The 12,189-nt window shown below is 35.0% G+C and overlaps 1 protein-coding gene across 4 annotated transcripts in view; it reads right to left on the bottom strand.

Annotated features, from left to right (window-relative positions):
• FBXL17 (F-box and leucine rich repeat protein 17) overlaps positions 1-12,189 on the bottom strand; it is a 465,079-nt gene that overhangs the window by 312,685 nt on the left and 140,205 nt on the right. The gene's annotated exons all lie outside the window — the stretch shown is intronic.

The following is a 12,189-nucleotide window of genomic DNA, read 5'->3' as shown; positions in this document are numbered from 1 at the left end:
CGTACATTTTAAAATAATCATTCTAGCTTCTGTGTGAGTCTGGAATAGGGGCAAGATGCAAGCAGGGAGAGGCTGTACTGAAATAATCCAGCCAAGCGATATCAGTGACTCAGACCACAGCGATAGCAGCTGGAGGTGGTATAAAGTGGTCAGATTCTGGATACATACGAAATTAGAATCAACAGAATTTTTTGACAAATAGGTTATGAGGCCTGAGAGAAAAAGAAGAATAAAGGATGATTCCAAGGTTTTTGGTTTGAGTAACTAGAAGGTATTGCTGCAATTAACTAAGATGGTTTGGGGGCAGGTAAGAAAAGAGAGCTGGGTTTTGAATATGCTATATCTGAGATGTCTATTAGATATCCAAGAACAGAGTCAAATAAATTCAGGAATCATTAGCACACATATGGCATTTACACTTGCAAATTTAAAATAAAAAAGCATTAATCCTACATAAATGTGCTGAATTCCCTAGGTTAACTAGGTGCAATAATAGTAGCCTAAAATTTATAGTGAGTAAAAAAACTTATTCTTAATTGATTAAATTACTATGCAGGGATATATATCCTTAGTAATAAAATATAATACATACTAGCACAATTCTAAAAAGTGCATTAACAGTGATAGTGTCCTGAGCCACCTGGGGCAGTTACAAGGCTGGCTTCATTTCCTATCAAAGCATAATTCAGCCTCCATGGCTCCAGAGCATGTCCTCTGTAAAACCTCCTGGCATGCCCACAGTAAGAGACTCTGCTCTATGTACACCCAGTGATGTTGCGCATTTTCCCACCACGGCTTTAAACATGCTGCTTTATAATTTGGTGTAATTAAGTGTATATTCCTCCCACTAGAGTCAAAGGCAAGCTGTTGCAGGTCAGGGACTATGCCTTATTCACGTTTGTGTCACCAGTGCCAAACACGGTACCAGGTGCATCGAACACATTTATTAAATGCTTATTGCTGAATAAGTAAATTTGAAATCAAGATCACGACTTTAAGCATAATTTCATTTATTTAACTTTCTAGAAATCAGGTCTCTGTTCTTTTAACTATATTAAATGTGGAATCTGCAGCTCTGAAGCTACATATTTTTAAAAGTGATATATTTGAACATAAACTTCACTAATATGTGCATTAAATAATAAAAAACAACATTCTCATTCCACACAATTAAAGATCATTTTAGAACAAGAAGCATAGTCAGCTCTCTATTTACATATTTGTTCCTAAAATGAAGAACGTTAAAAAAGGAAAAAAGCCTCTGTAAGTTGTCAGAGTTTTGATGCATGTGCAGGAATTTTGAGTAGTTCACCAAGATTTTAATCACTGTCTTCTGCTGCAGAAATGTGAATTTGTTAATTGGATTTCTGCTTCTTAGTATCCAATTCAGAACGGATGCTCCGCTCCTCCTCTTGCACTCTGGCAGGCAGCACAGTCTCTAATTAACTTTGTTCTACGACTTTTCTTTCCACAAAATCCCTTTCTTTTCTCCATATAAGATTTCTAGAGCTCATAACGAACTATAAACAGCACTTAAAGTTAGCAGCACTAAGCAGCCCTGTCACTTTTCTACCCAGCAGGACCTAAGAACTGAACTTCTCTTCAATTAAAAAATAAAATGTTCACACTGCTGCACTTAAGAAAAAAAATCAAAGCTTAAACAAATTAAGGGTAAATTAAGTCAAATGTGAATGTAAGTAAGGAGAGATTACTGCACCTAATTGGACTGGTTGTGTACCTCTCTTTCATTTCCTCATACCAAGTTCAGAGATCTATTTTAAAAAAAGCACAGTTCATGGAATTTTGAACCCATTTCAGTCACTTGTATCCACATATCACTTCAATGTGTCAAAAGTTTTGGAAATATATTCCAAATAAAATTTTAACAACTTTATTTTTAAAAATAGTAAAATAATTGAAACACCATTAGCCCAAGACAAAAGCTTATCATATCCACTCCAAGTGACCTGCTCACTGACCTCTTCACCTTACACTATTAAAGCAAAACAGTCAAATTATTCCATTCTTTATTTCTAGACGTGTGAAGCTGAAAAACAAAGGAATGACCTTAACGATTTGTAATTAAAAAAATATTCTGGCACATATTTGTGTTTTCTAGTATCCCAAAATTATTAGAGAAATGTTGTACCTACTATCTATAAAATGTCTTTTTTTTTTCTTCCTGGTTTAGAATATGCAACTGCGACTCAGCTTCACATTGAAAAATCTCTTAGCCCTACACTCTCATTTCTGGGTCTCAGCAGAAAGCCAAAGCTCAGAGTAAAAAGTGCCTAACCCTTAATTTTGGAAACTAGTCTTCCTAGTCTGTGACCAGGTACTGTTTCAGAAAGTGTGAGCCAAAAAGCCCTGGTGCACAGCACCACCACCAGCTGAGCCACTTTCCATCTTCGGGGCTTCCATACTCCCAGAAAAATCCTTCCTAGCATGTGCAAGAACACCACGAGGCCCTGTCAACAGGTACCTGCAGCTTCTCTCTGGGGTCCATCCATGGGTCTGGAGCACCCTAAATCATCCAGGAAGAAAACAGCTAACCTAGGCGTCCATCAGCAGTTTTCTCTCAATTTCTAAGCCATTTTTATGAGAAGAAACATTCCAAAATGTATACATAACTGTTCCCCTACCCTCCTTCCTGAAGTCCCCAAATAAAGCCCAACTATCCCTTCTAGTTGGAAGGCAAGTCTGATATTAGCAATCTAAAAATGAATCAATCAGATTCCCCCTACTAGTGAGAAAGGAGGCGCAGAATCTCATTCTAAAAGAAATCACAATGCAGTTTAGAAAAAATACTGTTTCTTGCACAATTTTCATTTCTGGCGTTGCACTTAATTTAATTATTCATGGCACCATCCAAGTGCCTCGATCACCTATGATAATGAAAGAATGAACACTTTCCAGGTGAGAAGAATCTGAGAAGACTCAAACTTTCCAAAGGGCATGTAAGGATTTATATTCAAAATCCAAGGTAGGAACTCTCCAAACACTGAATCAGACCCGTCTGTTTTACTTAGTTTGACCCTTGTTCTACAGACAGTTCTGAGAAGCAACAGTGTTTGGTTTACAATACATTTAAATTTGCAAGTGGTAAGTTTTAGTTCCTGACTCCCCTAATCACACTCAGTGTTAAGAGGTGGAAGTGAATGATCTCAGATTCTAGGTTAATGACTATGCTACAGGCAGTATATCAGTTATCAATAATAAATAGTAATCAGAAAGAAGGTCTTTATGAAGTTTCCTTGATATTAAATAATGTAGAACATGAAGTTACATTACCATTAAAGTAGATAACACAAATTTTTCCAAAATGAACTGCAAAAATTTTATAACTTTGACATATATTAAAGCATTACTTTCTGATACTTAGAACTATCCATCTGTAACCCTGTTCTCTCAACCAATTTTGTCCATCTATGAGTTGAAAATCTTCAACCAAGTGAGATGAAATTTAAAATGAGAATATCTAGTGTTACATCTATGGGAAAACTTTAAATATTGATTTGCGATTTAATGTCATGTACTTTGAGTCACTTAACCTTCTCACATAAATAAAAAGCACGACCAAGATTTTTGAAGAGTAAAAACTAAACACAAGTACTAACACGATACATGCTATTTTTGTCAGTCAAAACTCTCTAAGAATAACTTACATAGTAACTAATAACCAATAACTCTAACTAGTTCACAACAATTAACTTTTTATTTAATCAAATATTTTTCTTTATATTTGCCCCTTTGAATTGACATTATATATTATATCACTGAGAAAATATTTAAATTTTATTCTTGCTAGGAGCATGTATAAAAATTATTTTTCTATAATTAAGCAGCTAACCCTATATCCTACTCTTGGGACTCACCATGGCCTTGTATCTTCACTATTCTTAATTGTCACGTAGCTCGCTGCCCCTATCTCTCTAGTTATAGCCTGTTTAGATCCAGGACAAAAAGTACAGCGAGTGAAAGTCTAAGGAAGGGTCAAATCTAATTTAAATCTTACATTATATGCAATTCTGCTTTGTGCTTTGATCTCCATTGTTACAAGATTCTCTGAGAGGAAATAAATATCAGTTCTGTTATCTTAAATGTGCTCTCATGTAAGAAATCTGGAATGACGCAGAAAGGAAGATGTATTAACAGGGTTTAACCAGGAAACCAGAAACCACTATAAGCATTTATTGAATTACATGAGGGGAATTTCATTAAGTAAATTGGTTATTCTGATGAAGTAGAAGCTGAGAAGACAAACTGGAGAGGCTAGTGTATGCCAGAGATTTAGCAACAACAGGAAGCCACGAGCACCCCAAAGCTGGAGGGACAAAAGGCAGAGTCGGTGTTACTGGAACTCACAGGCCATGGTTATCCAAGATAAGCTGGAGCTGCAGGGGACCTGTCCGGGGCTGGAACTCATGGGAGATAAAGCTGTTGCCAGAAATGCTACGTGAGACAGAGAGCAACGGGGAGAAATACCCTAGCTTCTCCCTCCCACTAAATGCAGCCTGCAGAGTGAAACTCCCTATGATACGGAAGAGCATGCTTAGAGAGAAGAAAGGATCTGAGGACAAACAGACCTAGGACCAGCACAAAGCAAAAGGAAAGAAGGGCGCGGGGGGGGGGGGGGGTTCAGTTTCCAACAGTGAAAAGAAGTAGTCAATCTACTGGGAGTTCTTTATAACGACCCAGAAGTAGGAATAATTGTACCCTGCATGAGAAACCCAGGGTGCTGACCAACTTTGTTTTTTCTTCAAGTCAAATGAAAGCTGCAAAAGTCATAACTTGAACTGCTTTCTCAGGCACAGGGGTATTGTTTCATTTTTAAAGATCCAAGATTGACAGCCAATTGCATGTTGAAAAAGTACCTCGGATCAAACATAATAACCAAGCATTTCCTCTCGTAAATATAACAGAGAAAGCTCCAGTGGGAAGCTTTTTCTTGGAAAAGAAAAAAAATGTTGATGGCCAATCATCCCACTGGGATACAATCAATTGAAGGGAAGTCTACAGTAGGGGAAGCAGCTATGTTCCTGAAGGTTTTGTAAATACACTGTGATCAACAGCTTTTGTGTAAATGCCTGTGATGCCTCTGGGCTGGAGAGCAAACATATGAGGAGCTCAACTGCCTTCAGTCAATGGACTCTACTGGACTCTATTATTGAGCCAGTGTGTCTGGAGAAGAGGGAGCTCAGAACCAAACTTTGCTCTAAAAATTATTATGGAAAATAATGAGTAATAATATGTAGGCCCAAATTCTGGTTAAATATTGAGGTTCCAAACTAAAATTTCAGAACACTCATACCTACTGTCACATAAATAACTTTTGACCAACAGAAAGCTACTATGGAAATAAATTCCCCAGTTTCAAAGAATGAGACTCCATTAAAGATGCAACATAATTTATCTTCCTTTCAGTATCCAGGATCCCCTTTAGATTATCATTATAAACATCATACAACGTTAAACAAAATTGTAAAGAAAAATCTGATTATTTGGATTCTCTATGATTAACGATTGACAAGGTCTAGGTGTGTACTGTGTTTAAGTATGTGTGTGAATGAATACATAATATGTCCACATGCAGGCACTGACAAGACCTGCCTAGGTGCAGTGAAAATAGCACTCAAATAAGATAGTCGAATTAATGAAAAATAAAACACTGTTAAGTATTTTCTAAATGTTCAAAACTTTTAAGTGAATATAACTATCAATGTTTTTAATCGATTGAATGTTTTTTAAATTAATTGGATTCTATTTAACTCTGAAATTCTCAATAAATGCTTATTTTAAATTAATAAATGAGATTTGCTTCCTTTTTTTTCTTTTTCCTCAGTAGTGTATTTCCTCATTGTTACATTATAACTTATTCTCATTAAGCCCCAAATCTGGTTTTCTCTAATTCGAGCAGTCTGTTCTGTTGATTTAGAGATGGGACCCCATATGTACCCAATATCACTATTTATGTATAAACTACAAGACTGAGTGAAGCAGACTCACACTGCTCCTTAAATAAAATTTCTGAGCAAAACAGTGTGAAAGAATCTGAAAGTCTAAAAGAGTATGAAAGCAACATCTCCTATAATATCTTTCTTGGATAAAGACTGACCTCATGTGTTAGAGACCAGATAAAGTTGAAATCTTTTTTTACAGGAATATTTGCAAGAAAAGTCACAATTTATAAACAATAAATGTGTGATAAAAATTCAAGGAGTGAACTGAGGATAATACAAGCAAAGTAAAATAATACTCAAAATATAAAGCCAAGAAAGGCCCTTTCAAAAAAGATTGTCAACTTTCCTCATTTTACATTTATATATTTATATTAAAGCCTGAAGCAACCATTTTATCAAAGGATAGATGCAACAAAGAAACTCATTTGTTCATTTTATTTGTTAGGACTTTCACAAACTGAGACATTTGAAAGACGAATTCATTTATTTTACTAGTGTCACATTGATACACTCTGCTATTGTAGTTGCTAAAATGAAAATGTAGCACAAACAAATATACATTACAACTACAGTATGAGTATACTCATGTGTATACAGTATGAGTATGAGTAGAGTTATAAAATATCAAGAGTTGCCCCACTAAACAGGTATTACTGACTTAGAATGAAAAAAATCAATGTGATAAGTTGCTACAGCTTATGTAGACATTGCCTATATCAATTTAGAAAAATAAAAATCAAAGTCACTAATTTCTGCAGTAATATTAATAAAGTACAACAGTATATTTCCCTGAATCAGTGTATTGCTACCCTAGAAATTTTCCAAATGATTTATTAAAAATACTTTTTTAGTTGTGCAGTGTGCTAACCTAAACAAACCCTTAAAGGGTCAGCAGGGAAAGGAAAAAAAAAACAAACAAGGAAGAACAGAAAAATGTTATTAATCTTAACATCCAGCATTGACAGTCAGGTAGAAAAAAAGTGTCATAAGCTTTTAAGTAAGATTTAGTTTCATGAAAATTATTTTACATTTTTATTTTAATAAAAGAATATGAGTGGATTAGGACTAAAGAGTTATAAAGAACTTTTATACCCCCATGAATACTTTTATTATTACTTTACTTATTTTATTTTTCAACTGCTTCTTTAGTTACGTGCCAAGCACTCTTCCTCTACAACCCTGGGGGAGGTAGATGCTATTATTATCCTAATTTTGCAGATGAGGAAACTGAGGCAAAGAGATTAGGTGATTTGCCCAAGGTCGTACAATCAGAAGTCATATCATTAGCTTTGATGACAGCAATAACTGGTTTGCTGTCCATTGCAAAATTCTAACAAAAAACCAACTAATGGATCATGCCAGGCCTAGATAATCATCGCCTATATTCTGAACACTCCGTTTTTGGCTCAATTCCTAACTCCTGGAAGGCTAAAATGAACCAAAAGCATAGTCATCCAACAAACACCTCTTCATAATACTTACTGGGTCATACTCACTAAGGAATATTTCAGAGCTGAATGAATTTAAAAACATATATTTTCCACATCTCAAAATATCCCGCAAGTACGTATAATTAATCAGAAACAAATAAAATGATAATCTACAACTAAAGAGTAATGTCACCCCTAAAGTAGCAAAATAGCATGTTCTTCCTTTAGAACAAGGCATTCTAAACTGATCAGCTGTTTGAAAACTTAAAAGGCAAGAAAGTTCATCTTTCATTTCTAGTCTCTGAATAAACAACAAATGACAAAAACAACACAAAAATTGAGTTAGCTGCATGAATGAACATTCTTTCAGTTATTTATGTTAAATTGACTGAAAAAAATCAATTTTGTTTTTCTTTAGAAAACATTTCATATTTTCAACCATAAGCACTTCTAAAATACGTGTTTTTTTTAAAGTTCTTTAAGTGTGATTATGGTCCAAGAATACATCCGAAGTTTGGGCATTTTGTTTAGCTGTCTGTTACTGTCCCTCAAAAAACTCTGTTTAAAGATAAAAAGAGACAAACATAAAAACCTCAACGAAACTCATACCTGACATATCTCAAGAATTCAGTTCATGTTTTGAATTTTTTATATAGCACATAATAAAAATGAACATTTTGCCAAAAATTCTTGACCATCTTCCTTAAGTCATTTAAAATAAAACCTTCCTGACTACTAATTGAAATCATTTGAACTGATCTGGTATAAATCAATTCATAATGGATCTGTGATATTAAACTTATGAACCCCCAACATTTCTAAGGTTTACACTCCAACTACATGTAAAAATAACTTGCCACTTTGACATTTCAGACTCCATAGGCCTATTTCTTCAACTGACTTTAAAATTAATATTTTATGTTAATATATTATTATTATTATCCTGAGTATTTCCCATATTATCATGCATTCTTAAAAAGTATGATTTTGAAGAGTATGATTTTATCATGTTACATTAATATCAACATCTTTAACTTTTTGACCCCTTAAAAGCTTTTTTTATTATTATGGAAATTTTAAAATATAAACAAAAGTAATGAGAATAGCATAATGAACCCCGAAGGCTTATAACTCAGTTCAATTATCTATATTTTGCAGTTTTTGTCTCCTTTTTTGGCCTATCCACTTTTCTCTTTTTATCCCATTTGTAATATTTTAAACCAAATCCCTAATATTCTGTCATTTCACTAGTAAATTCTCAAGTATGTGTCTCTTACTGATAAAGTTTTTTAAATATAACAAATATTTGGTAGAATTCACCAGTGAAGCAGTCTGTGCCTGGAGTATCACTAGAGGGAAGGTTTATAACTGAAAATGCAATTTCTTTACCAGATAGAGGGGTATTCACGTTATTTCTTTCTTCTTAAGTGAGCTTTGGTAGTTTGTGTCTTGTAAATAAATTTTCAATTTCACCTAATTTGTTGAATTTATAGGCATAAAGATGTCCATAATATTCCCTTGTTATCCCTTTTAACATCTGTCAAATCTGTAGTTATGTTCCTCGTCTGAGTCATGATACTGGCAATTTGTGTCTTCTTCCTCTCTCTTTCTCTCTCCCTCTCTCTCTCTGCCCCTTTTTTAAGTCAGTCTGAGCAGAGATTTATCTATTTTATCAAAGAATCAGCTTTTGGTTTCATTAATTTTCTTTTCTTTTTGTTTTCCATTTCATTGAGTTTCACTTTGATCTTTATTATTTCCTTTCCTCTGCTTACTCTGAATTTAATTTGCTTTTCTTTTTCAAATTTCATAAAGTAGAAGCAAAGGCCATTGATTTGAGACCTTTCTTTTTTTGTTGTATAGGTGTTTAGTGCTATTATTCTATGAAGGAGTGCCTTAGCAGCATCACACTAAATCTGATGAGCTTTCACTCTCATTCAGTTCAAAATACTTTCTCATTTCTCTTGGATCTCTTCTTTACTCATGGGTTGCTTAGGATTGGAGGCCCAAGGAGATCACCCACAGATCTCTGGGATTTTCTGTGCAGTTCTCTCCACCCCAGTACTCCATCCTCTAAACTCTGGCTGCCTCAGTCACCTTGGACTTTCTATTCTGCCTCAACTCAGATAGTCTGCTGAGTTTTGCCTGGGTTATCCCTCCTTGTGCTGTAAGCTGGAAACTCTTTCAATGCATTAGACAGAGGCAATCACAGGGCTCCTCTTGCTTGTTTCTTGAATCTCAGGGATCACTGTCCTTGGTTGTCTAACATCCAGTATCTTGAAGACCACTGTTTCATACATTTTATCTTGTTTCTTCTGGTTGCTTCAGAGAAGAGAGTAAATCTGGTCCCTATTACCCCATCTTAGCTGGAAGAAGAAATCCAGTTTTGTTTTGTTTTTTATATATCATTATGAACTCATTATTTTTATACATTTGGTTTGTTTTAATCCATTGCAGCCATTTTCATTTTTCATGCTCAAAGTATCCCAACTTAGGCCAGTGAGAGTCACTGCATGTTGGCTTTTGGGTCCTTTTGACATGTTCCTACTAGTCTCTTTAGTGGCAAATAAATGGAGACTTCAAAAGTTCTTATCACTGCTTCCTAAATATAGATCTCTAAGTTTCCAAACACAGTACAGTAAACCTGACTTTATCTTCTCAACCTCTCTGCACTCAGTCATTGCTAATTCTAGACTTATTTACAGTCACAGCACCTTAGAAGGAAGGTTTCCCATTCCAACATTGTTTGATATTAGCAGGATCTATCTGAAGACTAAGGGTGTGTCATCAATAAATATTGCAAAAGGGTCCAGCCAAGACTGAGAACATCAAAGTAAAATTAAATCCAAGGGACCATAGTAATAGGATATCAATATTCTTCCATCTATTCCCAATCTTCTGTCTTCTTTCCCCTGGTATAATAATCTAAGATATCACAAACCGCCAATTTTTCTTCCTAACTTACTAAAGAGTTGACATTTCTTAGTTTCAGTGACAGCCCCTCAGATGACCTCCTTCCAGGTCAAAGATTCTTACATTTATCAATTCTTCTGGGTGCAAGAAATTCTAGAGACAGATCACCTAATGCAGGCATATCTCTTTATAGATAGGAAACTAAGGCACAGAGATTTTACAGCACTTGCCTCTACAAGCAACTTAGAGCCACAGACTTAGTGAAGTGATAAGTTGAGATTTTCTAAATCATATAAAATTAAATATATTTAGACCAATAGCTGTCAACACTCTGCATCTCACATCTTCTTAATCATTTATTTTAAAATTATATACCATAATAACAGTAAGTATTTACAAGCTATATATCATGATGATAATAAGGGTAACACAACTGCCTAGGAGCATTTATATACTTAAACATTTTGTGAATATAAATTATATTTTATGTAATGTCTTAGTATGAAAAACTGTCAGAATGTAAATATTTTAACAAAAAAGCTTTTATTTTGTGAAAACCTGAGTTCTATCTTTGGTTTTCAAGAGATAAAACAATTAAAATAGCTTTACAAAAGCTATGCATTTTGTTTGTTTGGATTTTTTTTTTAATATTTTATTTTTCCTTTTTCTCCCCAAAGTCCCCTGGCACATAGTTGTACATTTCTAGTTGTGAGTTCTTCTAGTTGTGGCATGTGGGATGCTACCTCAGCATGGCCTGCAAGCAGTGCCATGTCTGTGCCCAGGATTCGAACCAGCGAAACCCTGGACATCCGAAGCAGAGCGCGTGAACTTAACCACTCAGCCACGGGGCAGGCCCCACTATGTGTGTTTAAAATGCTATCTTGACTTTACTTGAATCCAGGAAACTAATCAATATTATACCACAAACTAGTCTTCTCATCAAAGCAAATACTTGGTTGAACAACAAAGATGATGCTCAAAACTTTGTGGATCAGCTTTGATAAGAATCCAGTAGATTATGTTGTTGACAGGCCAAACCACCAATCCTGGCCTAGAATCTTCAGAAGCACCTTCTCAGCAAATTGAGCCTTCTATCGCAGACATATGCTGTAGCTGCTTTTTTGTCACAGAGAATAATTCTGATCTTTCAAGTACCAGTGTACCATAATTTTTGGCCATCTCAAAATGCTCAGGGAAGCACTTACTGATCTAATAAGTCTTGTTTTGTCTTTAATGAGTACAATTTCGAGTGATCGTAAAAATCCCACATACGGTCATTATAACACTTGTTGTGCACAATCTGTTCATCCAAAGGCATTTCTACTCTACACTATAAACAGCTTTTAGATGTGACTACAAAAACATTCATCTACCAAGATGTTCAGGCCAAGGTTATAGGAAATGAATAAAAAATTACGGTTACATGTGGTCTTGGTTACACTAAGAGGTTTTAATAGAGCAATAATTGAGAATAACATGCCTATCCTCTCCATTAGCTTTAGGCTCTGATCCTCAAAATACAATTAAAGCTGATCAGTCATTGAAGACACAGGACAATCACAAGCTCTGTTTTAGATACACTAGACTAGAACAGAGATTTGATATTTTTTCCCAAAGTTTGCTCTGATTTTCCAGCAATTTAGATATCATAGCATCTATTTTAATATAAGTAGGTAACATTTACTTAGCACTTGCTGTGATCTCGATACTAAGGCAAGCACCTTGCATATATTACTTCAATAATACAACTTGTAAAATAACTTGCCCACTTAGCTAATAAGTAGCAGAGCCAAGATCCAAACCCAAGCTGACAACAGAGCCCAGGGTCCTACCCACTGTGCCTTATTGCCTTAGTCCTACGTGACTTGTCAACATTTGCTCTTTTCCTA

This window comes from Equus asinus, chromosome 9 (genome assembly GCF_041296235.1).
Source record: "Equus asinus isolate D_3611 breed Donkey chromosome 9, EquAss-T2T_v2, whole genome shotgun sequence".
Taxonomy (NCBI): domain Eukaryota; kingdom Metazoa; phylum Chordata; class Mammalia; order Perissodactyla; family Equidae; genus Equus; species Equus asinus.
This window is presented reverse-complemented; position numbering and strand designations above follow the sequence as displayed.